Source organism: Alligator sinensis, unplaced genomic scaffold, assembly GCF_000455745.1.
Source record: "Alligator sinensis unplaced genomic scaffold, ASM45574v1 scaffold337_1, whole genome shotgun sequence".
NCBI classification, from domain to species: Eukaryota; Metazoa; Chordata; order Crocodylia; family Alligatoridae; genus Alligator; species Alligator sinensis.
Genome location: NW_005841927.1, coordinates 485852 through 500308, shown reverse-complemented (window position 1 = coordinate 500308; position 14457 = coordinate 485852). Strand labels below are relative to the sequence as shown.

The 14457-nt window shown below is 53.7% G+C and overlaps 1 long non-coding RNA gene across 1 annotated transcript; it reads right to left on the bottom strand.

Moving 5' to 3' along the window:
* Positions 1-1015: 1015 nt before the first annotated feature.
* LOC112549548 lies at positions 1016-13995 on the bottom strand. Its single transcript, XR_003092999.1, has 3 exons — positions 12537-13995; positions 11588-11845; positions 1016-11123 (listed from the first exon to the last, which is right to left on the bottom strand). It is a non-coding gene; the product is annotated as an uncharacterized LOC112549548 (long non-coding RNA).
* Between the last annotated feature and the right edge of the window lie 462 nt (positions 13996-14457).

Here is a 14457-nt window from a genome sequence, read left to right as displayed (position 1 = left end):
ACCGCCCCCTCGCCGGAGGCCTCCAGCGCTCCCATTGGCTGCGGGCTGAGCGTTCTGATGCCGCCAGCGCTAATCAGAAGGCGGTGCCAGGAAAGGAGCGGGGCGGAGGGGAGGCTGGGGGAAAGTTCGCCCTTTGGTCCCTCCCGCCCGCCGTCGGCTCTCTTGTGCCGTGCGGGAATCCCGGCTGTGATTGGTCAGGGGATGTGGATGGGAATTTAAAGGGGTACGCACCGGCAAAAAATATGGGGCATGGGCTTGCGATTTAAAGGGGTACACACGGGCAAAAAACATGGGGATTGGGATTGAGATTTAAAGGGACACGCACCGGCAAAAGACATGGGGCATGGGATTGGGATTTAAAGGGGCACACACCAGCAAAAGACATGGAGACTGGGATTTAAAGGGGTGCACACCAGCAAAAGACATGAGGTATGGGATTGGGATTTAAAAGGCTATGCACCAGCAAAAGACCTGGGGCATTGGGTACAGGGTACGGGAATGGGGCATGGGCATGGGATTTAAAGGGATACACAACAGCAAAAGACCTGGGGTATGGGGCATAGGGCGGTGATCTATCCAAAGGTTAAATCCAATTGCCTATGCAGACAGCCATGAAGCTGGCTGATCTCTCTGGTCCCTTCTAAACCCTCCATACCACAGGTGCTAATGACCCTCTAATCCAAGGGTGGGCAATTATTTCGGGCGGAGGGCCACTTACTGAGTTTTGGCAAGCCATCGAGGGCCGCATGACAGGCAGCCAGGAGCAGATAAATATTCATTTCTACTTTTTTTTAGGGGCCCCGCGGGCTGGATAGAATGGCCTGGCGGGCCACATCCGGCCCCCAGGCCACATTTTGCCCACCCCTGCTCTAATTCTTTTAAATGGTCTTTAATGGTGCCACTTCTCCAGCTAGCCCTAGGTCTGCCATGCTGCTGTCTTTTTAGCTGCTCCTGAGTCACGGGAGCTCCTATGGCACAGCCCTGCAGTCTGTTTTTTAATGCTACCTAAAACCATAAACTCAGGTGTGGAAATACTAACTCAAGGGAACGTCAGCGCAGGTGTGGAAATCGCTTTCAGGGAAGCACTGGAGGCACTGTCCAGATGCTCGAGACAGTTTGCCTTTGTTTTATGAATGTGAAAAAGAGACGTGCATTTGACTGTAATGACTCCAGGACTCATAAGTACAGACTTGGTTTTTGCCTAACATGTAAAACCAAAGCAGCCATGGCTCATGGGTGCTGAGCACCAGATTTTTTTCAGTGGGTGCTTGAGCCCCAGAGCACCCACAAAGTCTGCCCCCAAGCCAGGCCTAATCATACAATATCTTGGGATTATTTGGCCTACCTTGCTGTGTTGTTATATATAATACATGATACAGAAAAGGAATGCACATTCCAATAAAGTTTTTATTTTTTTGCTTCAATCTGAAATGGAAAACTACAGCTCTGGGCCCCTACTTATTAGTGAAGCGTCTCGTTTCTTTTTTAACTAGAGAAAAACGTGTGTTGTGTTCTAGGTGATGATGCACCCCACCATCTGCACCCCCCATTTCAAAATCCAGGATCTGCCCGTGTCCAGGGGTTTCGTGGAGGTGCTGTGCAGGGTGGAAACGGGTGCTTTGTGGCAGGGGCTTTGTTGGAGAGGATGGAAGGAGCGATGGGGGAATGGGTTGGGGCAGGCATCTGCATGTGAGGAGAGGGACAGTCCAGACACGACGACACCAACAACAGATGGGAGTGCTGGTGCTGTCATGGAATTTATCTGCCTCTGTAGGCCCCCATTGTGAACCTAGAGATTTATGTTTCCAGGGAAGAAACTAGGGGAATCACCTACTTCCTCATGCTGCAAAGCCTTAGTTCTACAATGACCTCTTTGCATCCTATGAACCCTATGAAATGCTCGTATAACCCATCTCTCATCTGGGGCTGGGCATTCATCAGCCTCTCAGTCCCAGGAGCGTCGCTCCCTTCAGTATTTCTGTGGTTTGCACTATTTGTAATAATAACAGCTTTCATTTTACAGGATTTGCTAAATGTAGCATGACGTGCTGCTTACTTCAGTCTGTGACACCGAGACCTTTGCATAGCAGCCCTCCCCAGCCAGGAATTTCATGAATAAACCACAGCCTGAGCCATCTGTAGGTCTGGCTGTAGTACGTAAAATGAGCCTTACGCTCAGAGACTGAAGGAGCTCAATCTATTTTGCTTATTGAGAGAAGGTGAAGAGGTGATTTGACTGCAGTCTATAATTACCCCCCCAGGGAAAAGATAGCTGATAGCAGAAGGTTCTTTTATCCGGCAGACAAAGGCGTAGCACATTCCCGTCGTGAGAAGCTGAAGTCAACAAAGTTCAAAATTAAAATAAGGCGCATGTTTTTAGAAGGGGAGTTTTTCGGCCATTGGAACAGATGACCAAAGGACATGGGAAAGTCTCCAGCGCTTGGGCTCTGCTCTAACTGGTGTGCTCGAGTTCACACACAGCTCGCTGGGCCAGGATGCCGCAGTGAAATCTCTGGCCAGTGTATACACCCAAGTTGAGAGGGATTAAATGGCTAGAAAAACACAGGACAAAAAGGGGCCTCGTGGGGACCCTGAGCCCAATCCCCAGCTGTCAGAGCCAGCCACATCCCGTAGTGCCATTCATAAATTTATCAAACTCCATCTTATGACCTATTCGTTACCTGTCTCCTTTGCTCCAAGCAGAAGGCTGTTGCAGAGCCTCCCTCCTGTCGTGGTTACAAATCTTACGCTCATTTCCAGCCTAAATTAATTCCTGGTCAGTGTTCCCCCATTTGTTCTGGTGTCAGTGCTGTCCTTTAGCCCACACGGCTCTTCTCCCTCCCTGGTACACACGCACGCACGCGCACACCCTCCCCCTTCTGTGTTTATAGACAGCAGTTGTGTCCCTTCTCCGCCTTCCTTTGGCTAGATCAAATAAGGCAAGCTTTTTTAGTCTCCTTTCAAAAGATATTCTCCTCATTCCCCTAATTTCCCCCTTTTCTACACCTGTGCCAGGATGAATTCATTTTTCGTGAAGATGGGTACCCACAAGTAAGACCTCTGACTTGGTGAGACTGCTCTGGCGGGTTATATCACAGCTGTTCAAGACTGGAATTCTTTGAGACAAGTGAATTCTTTGCTACTTTGAGATACCTGGACATGCTTCACTTTTAAGTTACACATTAATCCCTTTAACCCTTCCATTAAAAAAAAAACGCTTTTGGCATCCTTTGCTCTATTCATTGTTGATCTTGCCCGTGGTTCTGTGAGAGTGATGTCTGTGCCTGGCTGGATCCAGTTGCAACATTGGGACCACAGTCATTCTACTTAATTTAATTAAATCCTGCAATTACTTAGTTCTAGGCATTAAATGAGCCCCCCTGTAACTAATTAGGACTGCTCATTAGTAACCAAACTAAGCACAATGTTTTGCTTTCTGCTCATTTTAGAACTTAAGGTGCACATATTCTTTTTTTGTGTGATTTCAGAGCACCTGCAGCTCCAGGAATTGCACAGGAGATGCTTCCTAGTAACGCAAAAGGAAGCTCTCCACCTCAAGGAGCTTTCAGTGTAATTTGGACTTTGCCAGAGAGAAGTGATAATTGAGAAGTGACAGATCATGGCGTGCAGTGCTCCTTGGGCATCTTCCTACTGTGTACTCGTGTTGGGGAGCAGTGTCCAGAGCACGGCCAGGCTGTGGGGCCGTGGTGGCAGGAGGGGGCTGGAGGAAGAGAGCATCTTATAGCATATGGTGCACAGGATCCAGGGGGCTGCTCCAGGAGAGGGGCAATATGAGGAATGGCTTGTCCACTGGCCATGCTGCTCTGAGGCACCGCATGCTGCATGGTACGGTGCAGCAACACTCCTGGAGGCACCAAAATGTGACCGGTCTCTCCACGCTGCTTTGTATCGCACGTGCACATAACACCAGCCCCAGGGCAGAGGAGCAAGCCTGAGGAGCAATATGGCTCTCTGCAGGGAGAAGGAGAAAGGACCAGAATGATCCCATTTCATGGGATCCAGCTGAGATGGAGCAATTGTTTGCTTCCCTACAGACCAGGAGCTCTTGCAGCACTGGAACGAAGGTGCCTCTAAACGAGGATCTGCCTTTTGCTTAGTAGCACGTGTGCTCCTGCCAGAGCGCCGCGGGACTACAGGCCGGACTCCTCCCTGGGGTAATTGCATTGCTACACCACAGGAACGTATTTGTCTCCACGCATTAAAGTCCGTCCATGGCCACACCTGAGCAAGCCACCCCTTGCAAGGGTGTAATATGGGGCAGGATTTGGCTCCTGACTCCTCATGTTTCATGGGGTTTTATAGCAAGTTATAAAATCCTCGAACAAAGGTGAGATGAGCAAAAGGACAAAGTGTCTAAGGAGAATCATGAACTTTCACCCTTTCAGTTCTGCGTAGGACTCAAGAGCCCTGCTTTATCTTCAGTGCTGTTAAGCTGCCTGGGTTTCCCTGACAGCCTTCGCTCTCCTGCTATTGCCGCTCCACCAAAGTGGTAAAGTGGTTATCTTATGATAACGAACGGGCGGGTGGCCAACTCTCCTGCAGCCGTCCAGACTGTGGATTTATGCAATGCAGCTGTAATCACGTAAACACACACACACACACACACACACACACACACACACACACACACACACACACACACACACACGGAGGAGCGAGGACAGGTGTGGCTACTGTTCTGGGGAAAGGCTAGGACAGAACGAGGAGGTATCCTAGCCTGAACTTGGCAACAAGATGCTGATCAGAAAGCTACCATGGGAGATCTTCAGAACAGAGAAAGGAGAAGGGAAGCAGGAAACTTCCTGGCTCTGGGACAAACTGGGATTTTCCAAAGAGCCCAGGGGAGTTAGGCGCCAGCTCCCATACAACGTCCCTTTGAAAATCTCAGCCTCAAAGGATTATGAGGAAGATTCGCAATGGCACCTCAGGTGTTTAGGAGCCATGATCCCATGGAAAGACGCCATGCTCCTAAATCCCTTTGGTGCTTTGGAAAATCTATGACGTCATCGCTACTAATAACTAGTAATAATTAGTATTGCTGGCCATTTCCACGGTGCAGCAACAAAGCAGACACACGTGCAAAGCACGCCAGAATCACCAGCCTGGGAAAGGGCCTGGCTAAATGTCCATCTGTGCTGCGGCTGCAGGAGGGCAGGGAACCTCCTCGCAACGCGGGGTGACCCGAGCTGCGCTGCGCGGCCTAGTGCACGTAACGGTGTCCCCCACCCAGTCTGTGCCAGATCCTGCGAGCAGCTCATAGACCACAGAGAAGCTGGAAGGGACCTCAAGAGGTCATCTAGTCTAACTTAGGATCGAACTCACAACATTGGTGCTACGCTCTAACCAACCGAGCTAAAAAGCTGCTCTACCTGCTTGTAGGATGCTACGCTGAGAGCTACCGGGGCAGAGGCCCCAAGATTTCGTATGAATCAGGGGCACAGCCATGTTCCCATCTGTGCTGCAAAGTAATTGTGCATGTTTGCCTTGAGGCCAAGCTAACGGGTCCCTATCAGAGATCAGCGTCCCCGTCACAAGGAGCTGGACACACACGTGCAAGGAAAACAGCCCCTTGCTCCACCTGACTCACAATCACGACACGATGCTGCAGACGGATGGGGGAGGACAAGAAACCAGGGAGGCAGCAGGGATCAGCGCAGTACACGGCAGGTGCAGCACAGCACGGCAGAGGCTTAACCCTGGGGGAATGCTGCACCGCAGATACGGAGTTTAAGGAGAGATCAGGACGACAGAGAAGAGGCCCCGAGATGTCTCCGCAGAGCTCCTGCCGGGCATAAAGAACGGCGGATGAGGAGAGAGCACGCCGATCCGACTCACCAGCGCTCAGTGCCAGCCTTGGGGGTGGGCTGGGGACAGAGTGAAAGTGGAGGGGAGCGGAGGGGAGGGCACGTAGGCTGGGCTGAGCGCAGTGGAAAGGGGGCAGACGACGGGGGATGCCAGCTGCCCCAAAGGGCAGAATTCTGCACCTGCCAACGTGGCTTTCGCCGCCACTGACTCGCACCGCAACACTTTGTGCCGAGGCAGACGAAATGTGGGGAGAGGTGATAAGAGACAGGACAGCGGCTCAGGTGAAGGCGGGTGTGGCGAGGTTCTTCATGAGAACAAGGTGGTGCAGAGCCGTGGAAGAAAAGAAAGTGTCCTGACGACTACATCAGAGACGCACGTTGCCTTTGGCTGGCGAGAAGGCCGAGGAAGCCTGGAAGAACAGCACTGGGCTAAGGAAAGAGCAAACTGAACGGATAACGTAGCCCCAGAGCTAGTATTTGTCATAGCAGCAATATCCGAGAGAGCCCGATCTGGAAATTCAACAGGTTCTTTTCCTTCTTGTGTTACAGTGCTTGTATCCACCAAGGCTTGAGGGATAACCATGGCTGCTGCTTCAGTGCGTGGATCTCAAGCCTGGAGGTCTCTCTCCCAAGACGTACGAGTTTACCAGGGAGACTGCACCAGGACTGGTGTGTATGTTTTAGGTCTCGATAAAGCCAGGTGTGGTGGCACCGTGATGGACCTCCACCAGGGTCCGTGGGGGTGAAAAGTTTAGTGGCCGTGGCTGGCAGCGTTCAGATTTATTAGCTTGGAATTGTGAAAGGCTACTTGAAGAATACAGGCAGCAGTCTGCGCCCGTGTCCGCTGGCATCAGGAAGTGCTGAAAGCAGACACACCAGCTTCGCAGCTGCTGGCCTTGCTGGGAAACCGCATGGGATGGAGCCAGGAACATGCCACGGCCTGTTCAAGTTTAGGAAAAGAACAGCAAGGAAGATGAACTGGAACGTGGTTTCCACCGGGGTTCCCAGTAGAGGAGGGGGCAATTTCCAGATGCTACTTGAGGGCGTGTAGAAACCCACCGGGAGTTTTCTAGCTGGGCTAAAGGTTTCCTGGGGGGTTGTTATAAATGTGCACGCAAACTACGGCTTCTCCTTAGGACTGGGACTGCGGCGGAGAGGACAGGGCTCTCTTTCAGGACTAGGAGAAGGTTTAGTTAAAACCACTGTCGTCAGCCAAACCATCCAACACCAAGGCTGTCAGGTGCCAGGGGGAGCAGCAGGGAAACCTCCCTCGGTGTCTGGCATGAAGGAGGAGAAGGTGGAACGGGGGGGCGTTCGCTCCATCCCCTGAGACCGGGGCCCTTGTCTCTCTGTCCCTGCAGGCTCGGAGCTGGGAGTAATTGCCCAAGATCAGACACGAGTGCAGAGGGCACGCGCTGTATAAACACAGCTGCCACTGTGGTGGTGAATGTGGAATCAAGAGGTGGAGTGCGCTGGTGCTTGTGTCTGAAACCGCCCTTCACAAACTGAGTTCACTCGATAGCCCCTGCTTATTCATAGCAAATGCATATCATGTTTCCAAAAGCATCGCTTCCTTCCCAGCACGGGCATTCCCAGACGCGCGGTAGGCCTCGGACGTGACGTATCCCGCGAGGGCAGATCAAACGCTGCGGACGCTGCAGACTGTCTTGCTTCTGACAAATGAAGGCACGGTGCGTATGTGGGACCCTCCGCGGAGAGGCAAACGGCACCCAGAGCACAGACATCAGCAGTGAAAGCATTGCCATAAATACTCCCAAGCTGGATGTGTCTCAGATAAAGTAACCAGGAATGCAAGTGATCTCGCAGACAACGCAAGGACTGCCGGGCTCAGAAGTCGCTCAAAGAATAGCCCAAAGGCAGCTGAAAATGAAGGTATATATAACTCCGATTCCTTTCGGATTTTGCCCCCGTTGTATTTGTCACACGATGCTGAAACGCTCCAAGTAAAGAACGGCGGCTTCATGCTGCTACGCAAATCGAATGAGATGAAATTCATTTCAACTAAGCCCGCTCCTGAAAGCTTCAAATGATCCTGATGGCTATTTTCTATTGCTATTATAGTATCCCGGTCAGGGACTTGGGCCCCACTGTGCTAGGTGCTGTACAAACAAGCAACACAGACGGCCCCAGCCCCATCTGCTCACTATCCAGCATTTGAAAATCCAGCAGGTGCATTGAGAGAGAACAGGGAGCGAGGAGAGGAGGCGGCAAGGCACTAGAAAGGACAGGTAACCACCCCAGCCCCCTGTGATCCAGACCAATATACCGCATGGGATTACAGTGAGTCACTTGTTGAACAAAGGAAGGGAATATGGGTTAGCGCTAGGGCAGGGACCTGGGTGCTAGTCCCAGTTCTGCCACTGACTCACCCCATCACCGGGGCTTCGGCTGTCAGATGGAGAATAACACCACTGAAACGCCTCACCGGGGTGGTTTGAGGTCCTGGATAATTAGTGGCTGCTCCGAGATCCCCAGATGAAAGGTGCTATTGGAACATTTCAGCCATGCAAGAGGCAAGCACTCATTTGGATCCAGACAGGGCATGAATACATGGGAAGAGCCTGTGCCTTCGTCCCCCTAATGCCCAACCCAGCCGCACATGAGTCCCGCACTTCCCTTGGGTGAACTCCACCCTCTGCAGGGAGCCAGCACAAGTCCTGGGTGCATTGCCTACCTCCAAGGGCTTCCCTGATGCCCGCTGTGCTAGGGCCCCCCATGCCAGGATGGCTTTCACCCTGGGCAGCTCCAGGATCCTCCTCTCATTGTGTGATGCCGACGAGATTTTGGCAGCAGCATGGAAATATGTGCTTGGCAGGGTAACGACATTCAACGTGGCGTGGGTGTGTCGGACCTGTGACGAACGTTCCCATAAGTTAATGGCTATCGGAGCTTTGGATCTGGGACGACAGGGCTCCCCAAGTCTGATGGACTCTTTGGCAGTCCCGTGAGACTCTGCAAACTAGAACAATGTGCGGAGGAGCCTTGACCCCGTACCTTTCCCGAAACGCAGCCCATTGCTTTTGCATCACTCCAGGGCGGGTGGAGCCCCACCATCTGCATGTATTGTTCTCCAAGCCATGCATGAATTCCTTTGGCTGGAGAAGGCTCTTGCTATTGATGTGGACACAGTGGACTTTTTTTTTTTTAATTTCTCATCTGAGGCCAAATCAGCCAAATCAGCTCTGAAGTCTATTGAGTGAGCAGAGCTCAATCGTTCAAGTCTGCATGGTGCTACCACCGGCACGTGTCCTCCCTCCCAGCCTCTTCAGGCTGGGGCTGCAGATACTCCCAAACCCATGGCAGGCTTCCTACATGCAGGCAGCAAGCCCAGAGGCCTTGGGGTTCAGATGCCCCCTAGTCTTGCTTGCCCCAAGCCAAAAAGCCGAAGGAGCAGGCTAGAGGGAGAGCCCAGGAGCAATCCCCCAACACCATCAGTTGTGTAGCCGAGATCCTTGCATTGGGAGGCATTTGTAGACGCTCGCAGGGTGCCTGCCTGCAGTGGACAGGTCTCCACCCTCAGCTACACTGAGCCATTCAAGGCCAGGAAGAAGGGGATCACCTCTGCCAGGTATGTAAAACCACCTGGCCCGAAACCATCATCATGATATCTCCTCTGTGGATCTCTTTTGCTAGTTCAAGGTCACTATGAAGCAGGTCGCTGAGTGGCTGCAGGTTCGGGAAACTGAAGATATCTTCTCTCCTAAGATATAGTGGGCTGGTCGCTTTGGGACCCCGAGAGCAGGCTTCTTGAAAGAGGCCTTCTGCAATGTTCGACCTCCTCCCTACATACTTGTTTGTAGGAGCATTGACTCCTTCTTCAGCAAGATGCCCCTGCCCTGGAGGTTTTAATTAGAGATGGCTGGAAATTTTCTGAGGATACCAAGTCTCGCTTGAAAAGGCTGGTTCGCTGAGCCTGGAATGTGTGATTCAGAGCATCCCGGGTTGGATGACCTTCCTCTGAAGCCAAGACATGGGGCAGATGGACTAGAGCAGGAGCCCCTGGAAGCGCAGGTCGTGGGGCCCGGGGCAGCCTGCCTGGCCGGGCAGCCCCGGAGCTGGGAGCTTGGGAAGCAAGCGGTCTGTTGTCAGAACGGCCCGTTTCCCGTCTCAGCTGCAGGGCTTGGGGCACTTCCAGTTTGTGGGACATTGCAGAAATGTTTGGTTTCTCTCCGATTTGGACCAAAACCAAGTGAAAATAAGATCTCCTGAAAAAACAGAAAACCCAGCTTTGCAGCCAGCTCTGGTTCCAACGCGCGCACACGCTCGCGGGGAAGGCAGAGCCTGGATGTGCAGGGCCTCCGCAAGCGATTCTTGTGCTTGTTTGTTGGAGACATTTTGGGGGGGCTCAGGGTATTACAACAGCCGTCAGCGGAGAATCAGCTGAGCTAGCACATGGCAGCCTTCCCAGCTCGGCAAGCGCTGTTGGTTTGCACTAATTATTGTAGCACCTTCCTTCCTGATGTCTGCAAGTCTCTACAAGTGACAGTTCCCTCCTCATTGCACACGGCTTCGTTGGAAGCAAAGACAGAGGTGCCCCCAAGGGAAACATTTGCTAATTCTTCTGCTGCTATCTCACCCCGGCACCTTCTTTCTGCCCCCTTGTTTAATGGAAGCGGCATCTCCAATTTGGCTTCCGAAGCCTCTCTTCTCAGTGCTTAACGTATTAACCCCTCGCTCCGCTGCAAGACACCTTGGTGTGTGCTGTGCTGTACGGACAGGGAGACCGAGGCACCGAGGAGCCCCGTGTGTTGCAGGGAGTGGCTGCCAGAGCTGGGATGAAAGCTCAGATCGCAGATATCCAAGCCGGGATGTGCTGGCTCCGTCCCAGGACACGCCTGTGGGAATACGCCTGTGTAAGCAGGCCACGCTGATGTTCTGAGGCACACCAGCAAAGTGGGCCAGCGAGACACATCCAGGGCCCGTCGGGGGGGAAGGAAATACCAGGCCCCCAACGTCAGACCGCTCTCATTTTCTGTTCAGTGGGGGGAGGTGGGCTGCTGGGGTGTATCGGGCCTCCCCCAGTTTCTCTCACAGGCCCTGGACACATCGTCACCAAGCCTGGGTCTGTTCCTCTTGTGTCCTGGTGCCCAGCTCTGCCACAGGGTCCCTGGAAGACCCTGGGCAAGTCCCTTCGCTGCTCGTGCCTCATTTCACCATCTGAAAACAACTTGGTTATCCCAGCTGGGAGCTTCGGGGCAGGGCCTGTTCCTCTCCATGTGCCTGTGCAGCACCCAGCACCATGAGGCCCCAGCCTTGTTTGCTGCCTCGAGGAGGCTACTGTAAGAGAAATAATAATAAAGATAAGGAGATAGCGCTATCCTTTAATTCTGGATTAGCCAGTACTACAGTTCCGGCTTATGCATGTAGATATTTATCCTCTCCGACACTCAGGGAGACCTTGGAGGGTGACGCCAAGTGATTTCTGTGCATTTATGGGTTACACTCTTCTGCACTGGGCGAAGCGTTTGGAAAAGACAAGGTTTCCTGTACAGCCGCACCCGTGTCTCAGCACGGCAGACGCGAGCACAGCCAGCTCTGGCCTGGCTTGCTGGCATAGGGAGCATACAGCATTCAGTGGCACTGTAGGGCATGGACCACGAAGGGGAGAGGACTCCTGGGCTCTGCTAGTAGCTCCGGCACCGCCTTTCTGCATGACCTTTGTCAAGTCACTTAACCTCTGGGTGCTGAGTGTCCCCCTGTGCCTAATGGAGGTAATCATAAATAATGAGGTTAATTCTTACCTTGCCGAGGTGTTGGGAGGCTTAATGAAGGGCCTAAGCTGTGCTTTGAGATCCTGAGATGAAAGGCGCTGCTGAAGCACAAGGTGTCATTAGGAAAACAGCAGCGGTGACGCAGGGCCCTGGAATGACACCACCTGTTCAGGAAAAGGCAGCCTACAAGTGACGGCGGGTTCGAGGTCCCTCAGCGCCCGCTGGCAATTGGGCTGTAGGCAGCTAGGACTGGGACGGGTCTCCGTCTTCCAGGAGCCCGCGATGTCTCTAGAGAGGTGCAGAAAGAAGAGTATCAGGCCATCCCGCCAGCAGGGTTAGTGCTAGCAGAGAGCGCGGCGGCTGGCAGCTGGCGAGGGAATCACACAGACTCGCCCCTCCAGGCCTTCACCCGCTCACCGCAGGGCTGATTATAGCTGGAGATTTCTCCCCTGCCCTACGCGCTGCAGCAGACCCATGTGCTCGGGTCTCCCCAGTGCCCACTCGCGCCCCGCGCCAGGGCGGCTGGCAGCAGCAGAGACGGGTGCTCCCCGGCGTGTTGAAGCAACTTCCCCTGCTGCGCACACTCCAGGCCAAGGCTCTGATTCTGCCCTCCCTCCCCCTGAGCGGGGCAGATAGCGAGCACTGCTTGTTCCAGCGCAGGGACCCACCCGCACTGCAGGCCAGGCTGCCTGAGCCCGGCTTGTATGGACAGGAAGGGACGGGGCAGGGAACTGTGGTGTGCTCAATTCCCCTGGCTGGAGCTCGGCGGGGAGTGCCGAACTGGCGGGCCAGGAGGCACGGGCACACCCTGCACCCGCTCCCGATTGCTACGCAAGGCTCCAGGCTCCTTGCCCCCTTCTTCCATGTGCACGGCCCTCCCTGACCCCTTCTTCCCTCCGTCAGGACCAGGGACGAGGGGGCAGCCGGGAAAGCTCACGGTGCTGAGGAATCATTTGAAGACCAGGTGTTTGGCACTGACCCAGTTCGTTCAGACCTCAAGAGGCGCATCTCCCTTTCCCAGCCAGCCTGCGCCGCCGCGAACACTCAGTCTTCATGTAACGCTCAATCCCAAAAGCTTATAACCACCCTACTCGTTACACTTAGCAGCAGTGTTCAATTAGCCTCCTTGCTTGGATGATCAGACTCCCCTTCGCCTATCGGCTACTGTAGGCCTAGAGATCCGATGGCGGCACGTCCTGGATCTCGTCCGTCCTCACTTTGTGTGCTTGTCGGGCTGTCTTACCCAACAGCAGCCCCACCGCCCTTGGTCTCCCCGCTGTCTGGAGGCTGGAGAAGGTGCCGCTGTATCAGCACGCGTTCATCTTAGGCAATAACCTCCCAAGATCAAAAAGCACTCTCCCAATGCATCCATCCTACGGCGATACCCTTTATCGCTTTCTGCAAAGTTTCCTGCCGATCCGTAGCTGTAGCTATCCCTGCCCAGCTGGATTTTTTTTACTCGGATTGGTCCGAGCAACGCCCAGCTTTAGATCCTGCACTTTTCTCAAAGCCTTTAGAGCACACGTTCCCAAATCTCTCCTTTATTTGTATTCAGCTCCACATGCCTTTATGCCTCAAGTCTTTTCCTGCAGTGCTATGGATTTTAAATCATGTCTATGTGGTCAGAGCACAGTTTTCCCACGATAAACCTCATTTTACACCGTGTAGCTTTGCTTATTTGGCAAATTCATTGTGGGTCTTCTGGTGCTGTTGCTCTCTCGTGCAAACTGCAGGTCACTCTTCAGGCCCAGATCAGGAGTGGTAGTTAAGGCTCCTATGCCCGCGCGTTTACAGGCTATTGCATGTGCCAAGTGTTTCAGAACCAGCTCCGGTCAAAGGTGAGGCGAACGCCTCCCATCTCACTGGCATGCTCTGCTTGCAGATCCCGCGAAGTGCTCTTTGAGCTCCTTCTCCTTCCCCTTGGTCTTCTAGAGTTGCAGGCTCAGCTCTTCTCGAGCGTGTCCCTGCTCCTTCCCCCACCCAGAGCAATTGCTTTTCCAGTTCTGCTGAGCCCTGACACAACCCGGTGTTCAGGAAACACGTGAGAGGCAAAGTGCCGGACGCGCGTCTGCTTTGTACCAACTGGCGCCTCATCACCTAATGCGAGCCTCTTTAGCGGGGAGCCCGGGGGAGCCGCACTTTGAAGCCCCTCCACTAAACAGCTGCAAGGTCTGGCTTCAGCTGAGCGATCAGGCCAGGTCGGGGTGCAAACCGCTGGCTGCGAGGGAGTGGGCTTCACTCCGAGACCCTAGGTGCCCCCCCGGGAGGAGCTCAGACCTGCTCTGGTTGACAGCAGCTAGACCCCAACTCAGCACCCGCTCGAGTCACCTCCTCTGCCTCCAGCTTGGCGGGGGGAGCAGCTGTGGGGGCTTTGGCTCCAGGGCCACCACCGCTCACCCCCCAACAGCCCCCGAGGATGCTCCGCCGGGGCCACCAGAGCCAAGGAAGCTGCTTGGAGTAAATGTCACATGCGTGGCTAAGGGGGAATGGCATTTATGGAGCAGTTAATAATTAGTTTGTGTTTCCAGCGTTACCTCAAGCCAAATGAATGAGTAGTGGGCCTGTCTGCTTATAAAGGCAGCCAGCAAGCGGAGTCTGCCAGGTAAATATTTGATGGGGATGTTTAATTACTAATCTCTACCCTTTTGTCTCAGCAACACTTGCTAATTAGGCAGCACATTCAAGGCTGGTTCACCTTGAAAATGCATTGCAGTGGCTTTGAACCAGCCACCTGTCCCCGTTACCCCCCGGCGTTGGGCCGGAGGGGCCCTGTCTGCACGCTCGTGCCGCGGGGAGGCTCAGCGTCCCTAGTGACGGGGCCCTTGTGCCACCTCCTTTCACCTGCCCTGTGCAAGCACCGCTGCTCCGACCCTCTTCCTCTCCTGCTCTGGCCATGCCCC